General features: G+C 38.1%; 1 protein-coding gene across 3 annotated transcripts in view; it reads left to right on the top strand.

The window, feature by feature from the left end:
• The first annotated feature begins 8,803 nt into the window (after positions 1-8,803).
• The window catches only part of DMAP1 (DNA methyltransferase 1 associated protein 1), a 53,279-nt gene continuing 51,578 nt past the window's right edge, over positions 8,804-10,504 (top strand). The window contains exons 1-2 of one of the 3 annotated variants that reach the window (XM_070745039.1): positions 8,804-8,932; positions 9,956-10,016. The gene's annotated coding sequence lies outside the window, so the exon portion shown is untranslated. Of the gene's footprint in view, positions 9,150-9,955; positions 10,017-10,504 lie in introns of all 3 variants that reach the window. The other 2 variants (XM_070745040.1, XM_070745042.1) reach the window with 2 other exon arrangements.

The raw sequence follows: 10,504 nt of genomic DNA, 5'->3' as shown, positions 1-10,504 counted from the left end.
ACCATTTGCTAAACAAAACAGTCATTTCTGAACTTAGCACCATGAACACCTTCTCAAATTCTCCTTCCTCGCGGTTACTCTACAGATAATTCTTCTCTCTCAGATAAATATTATTTCCAGACAAATACAAGTGAACCAGGTCCTTTTGTTTTGCCTAGCTTGTCATCCTGCTGTTTAATGACCTCTCTTGCTGTGTACAGTAGGCTGTTCATTAACCTCTAACCACAGATGGCAAAGAACTGGCACTATGCCATGGGAACAGTTTGGTAGCGCCAGCTACAAGTTGCCAGCATCTCTTATGCAAAATCGAATGTGTAATTATACGGCTTCACTTGAGCAGAGAATTTCTATTCCTAATGAAATATAGTATACTTTCCCCAATGTTTGATATCATCTTCCAAAGCTTTTTTCACAGTTTTTTTTACAATCCTTATTTTACTTTAATACTGAAAAGATCCCGAAGCGAACTTCATGTTTATCAATATGTTTTAGTGTCCACTGCCACCAATAGGTTGCACAAAGTGAGCAATGCCAAGTGCATAACTTAATATACTAGTGATCAATAGCCCTGATAAAGGATTCAGACTAGAATTTCATAGCCATGGAAAGAGTGAAATTCTGTGATCATATTACAAAATGGATAGATATAACATTCATTTTTTTAAAAGTTCATGATCCTCAACATTCTTCAAGGAAAAAAAGCTCATAATCCTCAACATTGTGGTGCATCTTAATGGCCCATAGGCAATCCCTAATGAAATCTCAAAAATTTCCACCTTCCTTCATATGTTATTTGCCGATTGTGTTTATTATTAATTGGATTGTGTTGTGTACAACTCTCTTAGCATGCTGTGTGAATCATGTTAATATCTTATTTAGAATTTTTGCCCTATGGTGTGCAAATTTCAGAATACATTGTAAAGATGGAAATAAATGTTAAGTATATATGTGTGTTTGTATCTATGTATGTATATATTCAGGAAAGCATATAGATATAGACTTTTCTGGTAGCCAAAGTTGCAAGTGCAGAACACAAAAGTGCTTTTTCCAGAGGCAACTGGACTTTCTAGTGTTGTTGGTTTTTTTGAAGATGTTCAGCTTCTCATTCAAGAAGCTCCTTGTAGATCAGCTGTCTGCAAGGAGTATAATTCCTTCCATTCCCTATGATCTAGTTGGAACTGAAGAAGCTTTTTTGGACAACTGTGACCTGGAGGACTGAGAATCTCTATAGATGGGCAGAATTCCAGGCAACGGAGCCAAACAAATTGATGGAAACATTTGTGAGAGCCCCAAACCATCTATAGGAACGGAGTCCAGCTTCAGTTGTTTATTTTCAATTATCCTCATTTTAGTTTTTTTCAAATGGTTCAGTTCTGCCTGCAGTTTTTTCACTGTTAGGTCTATGTGAATTTTCCTTCTGAGTTTACCAATGCTGCTGTCACTGTTGGAATGATGACACTGATTCAGGACATCAGTTTCCTTCTTCTCATAAATGTTTATATTTTAATGATACGTTCCCAAATCACGTGAAACCCTTTACAGAAATAGCCTAAAAGAGCATAAAATATGCCTTTGCTCGAGATGAAGAAAATTTAGAAATTCAAAAGTTACTAAACTTCATTGAAACATCATGGTTTATACCATATATTCCGGAAAAATAATGAAAAAAACTCCAATAAAAATAATAGGATACATATGATATATATTTTGTTATTTGTTTATTGTTGTTATTGTTCATTGTATTTATGTATTTAATTATTTATTTATTATTATTACTATTTTTTGTTGTTTTTTGTTTTGTATTTCTTTTTCTTTTCTTTTTTTGTATTTTGTAAATGTGTAAATGTATATATGTCTTTGGTTATGTTTTTAAAACAATTCAATAAAAACTATTTTAACAAATAATAATAACAGGATACAAAGCCCATATATTTGAATGAGATTTATGTTTATCTAACTTTTCAGTACTGGGTGTTCCTTGTTCAATGTTTACTAATTCATTTAAGAGAATCCAATGTTCTTCCTTCATATTTACTGAGTACTTATGAAATATAGAAGGCACAATATTTTTCACTGGAAAATATGAAGCAAATGAAGTTGTATGTACACATTTGCAAGTAATACAACTATTCTTTAAAGCCATATTGGCCAATATTTGTGACATCATCAAGATGCACGATTGCAACTCCTACACTCTTTAAAATTATGTAAAGTTAATCAAAATGTATTTTACATTAATAACTTTAGATGGAAAGATGGATACATATTGTACATATTCATCTTACGTACAATAGAAATATAGATGTGTTTGTGAAAATCTAGTTTGTGAAACCAAGTGAGCAATTTATTGAATAACACCTGTTCTGTTCGGCCTGGTTAATTATCAGTAATTAATCCCCAATAAAGACTCGAAAGCTAAAAAGCTAGGCTATTTAAATAAGTTTCAAAACTGGATACATAGCAATAGTACTTATGTACCGCTTCGCAGTGCTTTACAGTTCTCGCTAAGCAGTTTACAGAATCAATCTATTGTCCCAGCAATCTGGGTCCTCATTTTACTGACCTCAGAAGGATGGAAGGCCAAATCAACCTTGAGCCACTCAGAATCGAACTACTGGAGTGAGCAGTTAGCCTGCAGTGCTGCATTCTACCCACTGCATCACCATGGCTCTTACATACTATGATTTACCCATTATGACATCAATTTTGGACCTTATTATTAATTATAGCCTGATTATACACAGTTATGTTCAGTATAGCGAATGTGTTCAAATGTTATGTGTCTAGTTCTCCATAGAATCAGCTACTTGTTAGTTGGGGAGATCATATGAAGTAGATAATATGACAACAGATGACCATGACTCTTTACAGCAACAATTCTTGTAAGCTATTTATTTTTTAAGAATTTAATTTTGCATTTTAAAGATCCATTACTTAGGGCATGTTTTCTGGAGAACAGCTAAAAAGCTGTAGCAATAGTTCCATTCAGTGGTCAATGCTGCCCTCTACTGATTAGTGTTAGAGAACCTGTGAGATTGCTGGATTTTATAAATCTTTTTAATCTGCTTAATATTACTTTCAGTGTTACTTTTCAACATAGCAAACTAAAGATGCTTCCATTTATTACCAAATGTTTTTATCTTTGATACAAACACAGTAGATCTGTGTTTACTTACTTGATTCCGAAGAAAGAAGGGTGAATCATCAGAACCAGCAGATTGTTTAAGCAGGCATGTACAGTCAACAGCATTAGTGTTTAATAATATTTGCTATAGAATGTTTAAAAAGGTTGGCTCAATATAATTCATCATAAAAATTCATCTGAACTGAAGATCTTACTTAAAGCAACCCAAAATGACATTGGCTGCCGATCAATTTCCGGTCACAATTCAAAGTGTTGGTTATGACCTTTAAAGCCCTTCATGGCACTGGACCAGAATATCTCCGAGACCGCCTCCTGCCGCACGAATCCCAGCGACCGATTAGGTCCCACAGAGTGGGCCTTCTCCGGGTCCCGTCAACTAAACAATGTCGGTTGGCGGGCCCCAGGGGAAGAGCCTTCTCTGTGGCGGCACCGACTCTCTGGAACCAACTCCCCCCAGAGATTAGAACTGCCCCTACTCTTCCTGCCTTCCGTAAACTCCTTAAAACCCACCTTTGCCGTCAGGCATGGGGGAATTGAAACACCTCCCCCGGGCATGTTCAATTTATACATGGTATGCTTGTGTGTGTGTCTGTTAGTATATGGGATTCTTTTAAATCTTTAAATATTTTAATGTTATTTGGATTATTTATGATTTGTTCTATCTTGTTGTGAGCCGCCCTGAGTCTTCGGAGAGGGGCGGCATACAAATCTAAATAATAAATAAATAAATAATGAATAAATAAATAACAGTGTAGTATAGGTGCTCAGGTTTTGGTTAATAATGGCAATTGGGAGCAGAATTTCTGCCATCAAGCAATGCAGTTGTAAATAATTTTATATGGCTGCATTGCTTAGTAATAGCAAACCTGGTAGTTCCCATTGCTATCGTTAATCAAATCCCACCAGATGCTAGGTAAAGACCTGAATCAAGCTGCTGAGTTCAGATAATGAAGAGGCAGGAGACTGGCAATAATAATAATAATAATAATAATAATAATAATAATAATAATAATAATAATAATTTATTAGATTTGTATGCCGCCCCTCTCCAAAGACACGGGGTGGCTCGCAGCAATGATAAAAACAATATTATAGTGAAACAAATCTAATATTAAAAAGAAATATATAAAACCCTATCATATTAAAACCAGGCAACACATACATACCAAACATAAAATATAAAGAGCCTGGGGGAAAGATGTCTCAAATCCCCCATGCCTGGCGGTATAGGTGGGTCTTGAGTAGTTTACGAAAGACAAGGAGGTATTCCCCCTATAGCGAACCTTTTTTTCCCTCAGGTGCCGAAAGAGTGTGTGCGCATGTTATTGCGCATGTGCGAGTGCACAAACCCATAATTCAATGCCTGGGGAAGGAGAAAACAGCTTCCCCCACCCCCCAGAGGCCCTCTGGAGCCCGGAAATGGCCTGCTTTCCAACTTCTGGTGGGTCTAGTAAATTCATGTTTTTCCCCTCCAATGCTCCAAAGTCTTCCTTGGAGCTGGGGAGGGTAAAAATGCCACCCCCTCCCGAGGCTCTCTGGAAGCCAATAATGCCCTCCCAGAGCCTCTGTGCGAGCCAAAAATCAGCTGGCCAGCACACACATTCACATTGGAGCTGAGCTAGGGCAATGGCTCGCGTACCAGAAGATATGGCTCCATATGCCAACTTTGGCAACCGTGCCATAGGTTCGCCATCACTGCCCTATAGACATGAATGGAGGCCTTGGGCAGGATGCAAGACAAGACCTCGTTGTCCTGATGCAAAAGAGGGTGATGCCAAAAAAGAAAAAAAGGGTCCAGACCGCACAGTAGTGACATGCATTGCAGTGGGTGGCAAGGCTAAGCTGCAGAGCACCTGGCAGCAGTAAGCAAGCAAGCAGCCCAAAGGCAGTTTCAAATGTGGGTGGGCCCAAGTTGGCCCAAATTCTGCTCCCATAACTACTCCTCTGTGGGTTGTGGGAGACGACTGTAAATTCAGACTTCTTCCTTACAAGACCAAGCAATTGCGGTTATTTGGGTTACCTGGATCTGGGGATTTTTCATCTTTTGCCGTGGGGTTGGGGTTACACTTCCCTATTCAAGATTGATGCACAATCTGGTAATCACAGCGGGCTCAAGCCACTGTTCAAAGTACAGATGGGAACTATAGCCAAAAGGCCTTTGCACAGATTCATCTAGTGTACCGGTTGCACCCAATTCTAGATTGGGAAGCCCTTCAGATTGTCCTTCATGCTGCTGTAGTCATTTCACAAACAGAGTAGAGAGAATGCAATGTTCCTTACATGGGCTTGTGCTGATGTAAGACTATAATAAGACGACTGACTGACTCCATAATATGGCTGCCCTTGAATATCACTTGAAAAAAAACAACTTGGCTTCCAGGTGCAATTCAAGATGCTGGTTGTTATTTATACATGCTTTTATGGCATGGGCCTGGTTATATGAAGTTTCATCTATTTCCAATACATTGTACTCGTTCAGTAAGATTGAGCATGGTTGGCGTATTCCAAATCTCTTCAATCAAACAATGCTGACTAATAGGTCCTACTAGAAAGCATTCCTTTTCCGATGCAGCAACTGGCCTCTAGAACAGCATCCCTATTTGGATCGGGAGTCACTGCTCACAGTCACTCATGCCCTCATCACCTCGAGGCTCGACTACTGTAATGCTCTCTATATGGGGCTACCTTTGAAGAGTGTTCGGAAACTTCAGATCGTGCAGAATGCAGCTGCGAGAGCAATCATGGGCTTCCCTAAATATGCCCATATTACTCCAACACTCCGCAATCTGCATTGGCTGCCGATCAGTTTCCGGTCACAATTCAAAGTGTTGGTTATAACCCATAAAGCCCTTCATGGCATTGGACCAGGATACCTGCGAGACCACCTTCTGCCGCATGAATCCCAGCGACCGGTTAGGTCCCACAAAGTTGGCCTTCTCCGGGTCCCGTCGACTAAACAATGTCGTCTGGCGGGACCCAGGAGAAGAGCCTTCTCTGTGGTGGCTCTGACCCTCTGGAACCAGCTCGCCCCAGAGATCAGGATTGCCCCCACCCTCCTTGCCTTTCGTAAACTTCTTAAAACCCACCTCTGCTGTCAGGCATGGGGGAATGGAAACATCTCCCCCTTGCCCATGTAGTTTTTGAGTATGATTCGATTGTGTGTTGTTTTTTATATACTGTATTGGGGTTTCTCTTTTTTGGGGACTTTTAATCTAAAGCTGTAACCTAGATTTTTAAATATTAGATTTGTTACTATGTATTGTTCTTCACCATTGTTGTGAGCCGCCCCGAGTCTGCAGAGAGGGGCGGCATATAAATCCAATAAATCTAATCTAATCTAATCCAGCAGGCTCCCACCCTGATAATGTTCCAAAAAGCCTTGTGTTTGTGGTTGATCTCTGACAATTTTCTTTATCAAAAAAGATCGGATATGTCCAGAGAAAAAAACAAATGTACTAAACATTTGTTTTTTTTCTCTGGACATATCTGATCTTTTTTAAACAAAAAACAAAAACATTGTTCTCACTTATTTAAATGTAAATTGCCTTTGGAGTCAAGTGGCCTCTAAATTCAGTAGAACAAACAAGCGAGCAAGTAAATAAATAAATAAATAAAGACACTTCAATTTCAAAATGAAACATCAGTAATAAATACACACTCGATCCAAGAAATGTAGATTTAATTTAAAATATTTTGGGAAATATAAAAACCAAATTGATATTTAAACTCTCCCTTCCATAAGCAAAACATGGTTGCTTGACTGAATGACAAATAGACAATAAAATTCAGAATGGGCTCAGCAGTTGCTGCTGTCTGCACTATTTTAAACTGGAAAAGTTACACTGAAATTTATACTGCCTCTGCTATGAAGGTGACATCATTAGAATATGACTTAAAAAAGCAATGAGACATCTTGCTGTTTTAAACAGCACAAGATGGTGAGCCTTATGGCTGAATATTTGTGTTTGGTACAAGCAGTTTTCAACAATAGAAACAGAAGTTTATGTTAGATGTTTATATTACATTACATCATTACATTATGTAGAGCAGTGATTCTCAAAGTATGAAAAGTAAGAAAGGGTATCTCAAGATTCTTTCAGGGGATCCACAAATAAATGTTTTCAAATTTCCGTTTTAATTTCTAACAGTGTGAACATTTATAGATATAATTCACATAAACCAAAGTTTTTAGGATCATAAATAATTTTTAAGAAAGTAGAGGGTTTCTGAGACCAAAGTGTTTGAGAGCCACTGCTCTCGACTCTAGAGAGACTCTCTAGAGCAGGGGTGGGCAATTAATTTTGCCATGGGGCCGCATGATAAATTGCGATGGTTTTAGAGGGCCGAACTAATATAATTAACTCAGTTCTACCCAATACTGTAAAGACCCAGACCCTGGCCTGACCTAAACACCCAGACCCACTCTACAGACCCCTAATTGTTTGCTTTACAGCAACATGGTGCACCGGTCACTGCGCTGGGGTGTTTGCGTGGTTTCTGTGCTCAGCCACTCTCGGTAGGAGGTCGGGGTCCGCTCCAGTGCGAGGATGAAAGAGCTCACCGCATCTGCCGGGACTCCTCCGGTTCCTGCTTTCCTCATGATTCACCAGGAAAGCAGGAACCATAGGAGTCCAGGCAGACGCGGTGAGCTCTTTCATCCTCGCACTGGAGCGGACCCTGACCTCCGTGGGCCGGTCACAGACAGCAGGTGGACCGGATGCGGCCCATGGGCTGCCCCATGCCCAGGTCTGCTCTAGAGTCTAGAGAAAGCAAGACCTTAACTTCATCAATTGTGTACAAATTGTTTAGGTTGCATTCATCTAGATTCTGCACTGAGCAGGGAATTAAGACAAGGTAGTCTAAATGTACCAATTACATTTTATGACATTTCATTTCAGAAAACAGTATTGATCTGCTTGCTTTAAAGAATAAATTACTTTAGGATAAATACATGCAGCATTTTCTGCAAAGAAACGGGGGGGGGGAGAGAAAGTAGGCTCGAATGAATGAAGATGATAGGAATATCGCATTTCTTTTTCTTGGATCTATCTATCTATCTATCTATCTATCTATCTATCTATCTATCTAATTTGTCAAACACGTATAGGATAGTAGTAGCTTGTATAAACATAAGTAAAAAGTAATGATAAAAGGACAATAGGACATGGACGGTAGGCAGTGCTGTGCTTATACACGCCCCTTACAAACCTCTTAGAAAAGGGGAGAGGTCGACTGTAGACAATGTAAGGTTAAAAGTTTTGGGGATTTGGAGAAGAAACCACAGAATCAGATAATGCGTTCCTGGCATTGATCACTCTACTGGGAAGTCGTATTTTCTGCAGTCGAGTTTGCATCGGTTTACATTTTTAATTTGAATCTATTACGTGGTAGTCTAGTGCTGCGGTTGAAGGTTATTATTAGTAAGCATAAATAAAAAGATTTCTGATACTAATTACCAAATTCGCCTCTTGTCATACCATTCGTATAACATAGCATGTGGGTTTGATGCTAAATAAACGCCATCGACCTTCGTTAAGATTTATTTTTAAAAAGAGCCCAACAAGGGCAACCGAGGGCTATAAGTGGAAATAGACTCCGGAACCAGCAAACCAGATTGCAAATAGTACCCGAGCCTCGATTCCAGCTGCACCGCATCCTGGGATCGAAGGAAGACTTGGGAGAACTAGAGAACGGAAGTGGCCGTGGAAGGGTTATTATAAATGTTACACAGCCTATCTAGGGTTGTTGCTTGTCTGGATTTCGGGCCGGTTCGGGATAAACTTAATGGTATAAATGGGGAAATGTGACCGGGAGGACTTCCTGAGGGGATGGGAGAGCGGGAGAACGGAGGGTTTTTATATCAGGGAGTAGAAACGGGTGAAGACACATAAAATTAACGCAGTTAAATAAAAACGGGGAATAGTCTGCAATGCATTGGATGAGGACGAGAAAATAGGAGTAAACTGAGGTTGGGGAGGAGAGAATTTGGGTAATTCGTAAGGCAGTAAGTGCAACATTTGTGTTCTTTAGTTTCCTTTTCCTTGAAGTCTGAAAATGTGGAGTAACATTAGATGTCTAATTAGCTCAGTAGATTAGATAAAATCAGTATCTTGTCTTTAAGATTGTTAAATCTGAGTGTATGTTAAAAAATAGTATCTTTAATTGTTACTTCGGATTTAATTGACAAGCTGACAGGGCGATAACGATTTTAAAGCAATGCATTATTTCTAATAAAAAACAATATTAGGGTCGACCCCATGCCGTGCTTTTTAAATTGTCTTTTATAATCTCGTTTAGCCCTCGCACCCGAAGATTAGCAAATGTCATTTTAAAAACATGCCACCAAAATTCCAAAGTAATACATGAGCTTAAAGAAAAAGATATCATAATGAGGGAAATAAGAAAGTGTAAGAATTATATTATGTTTTAATATGTACCAGCTGTAAGACTATTTTGTTTCCCTTTACTCAAAATTAAGTTTCACTGAGTTCATTGAGCCTTTTTCTCAAATAAATATACATAAACTGGTGGTATTTTATTTATTTTTTGTTTAGTTTAGTTTGTATGCTGCCCAACTCCCTATGGACTCTGGGCGGCTCAAAACAAAAAACAAATTTACAGTGTAAAATTAGAACATCTAAGAAAATAGATTAAAACCAATCTGGTTTTGAGACAGTGAATACATCTAAAAGCAACTGGTGCTCATTTATTGAACTGAATTAATTCCTTTTGGAATCTTATTATAATAACATTCTCAAAGTTGCACTATATTTATATGGATGTCTATACTCAATAGTTGTTCATTCTTAGGTACACTTCATGTCAGTCTTGACAGTACAAAAAGATTCATTTGCATCTGTAACTCCAAAAGGTAAGATGAAAAACTTTATCATTTTATACATAAAAATAAAAATTAACATTTTTTCCCCTCGTAGAAGATGTTCAGCAAAGTAAGTTGATTATGGTGGGGAAATTCGAAAAAGTAACTTTTCTAGTCAAGAATTAAATATTAATAACCTTTTGTCCTCTTCAGACAAATATCTTCTTTCTTTAATATTGAATACTGAAAATTTCGATGCAACTAGGTCTTACTTGGTTTAATATTTATTCTTTATTAAGAATTCTTATATTCTTATATACAGGCAATATTATATTATTGCCTTAATTTAAGAATATTTCAACTAGCCCAAAACACCTGTCTTTTGCATTGAAATACTGTATAAGAATTTTTCCTCATGAATTCTGTTGGTTGTTCTTGCAGATATGAGTGTTTTAGCTTCTTCTAATAATAAAGTTATTGTATCACAATTTCATAGACTTGCTTGTTACATTTTGTGAAGCATGGATAGCATTGTAGAT

This window comes from Erythrolamprus reginae, chromosome 3 (assembly GCF_031021105.1).
Source record: "Erythrolamprus reginae isolate rEryReg1 chromosome 3, rEryReg1.hap1, whole genome shotgun sequence".
Taxonomy (NCBI): Eukaryota; Metazoa; Chordata; class Lepidosauria; order Squamata; family Dipsadidae; genus Erythrolamprus; species Erythrolamprus reginae.
This window is presented reverse-complemented; position numbering and strand designations above follow the sequence as displayed.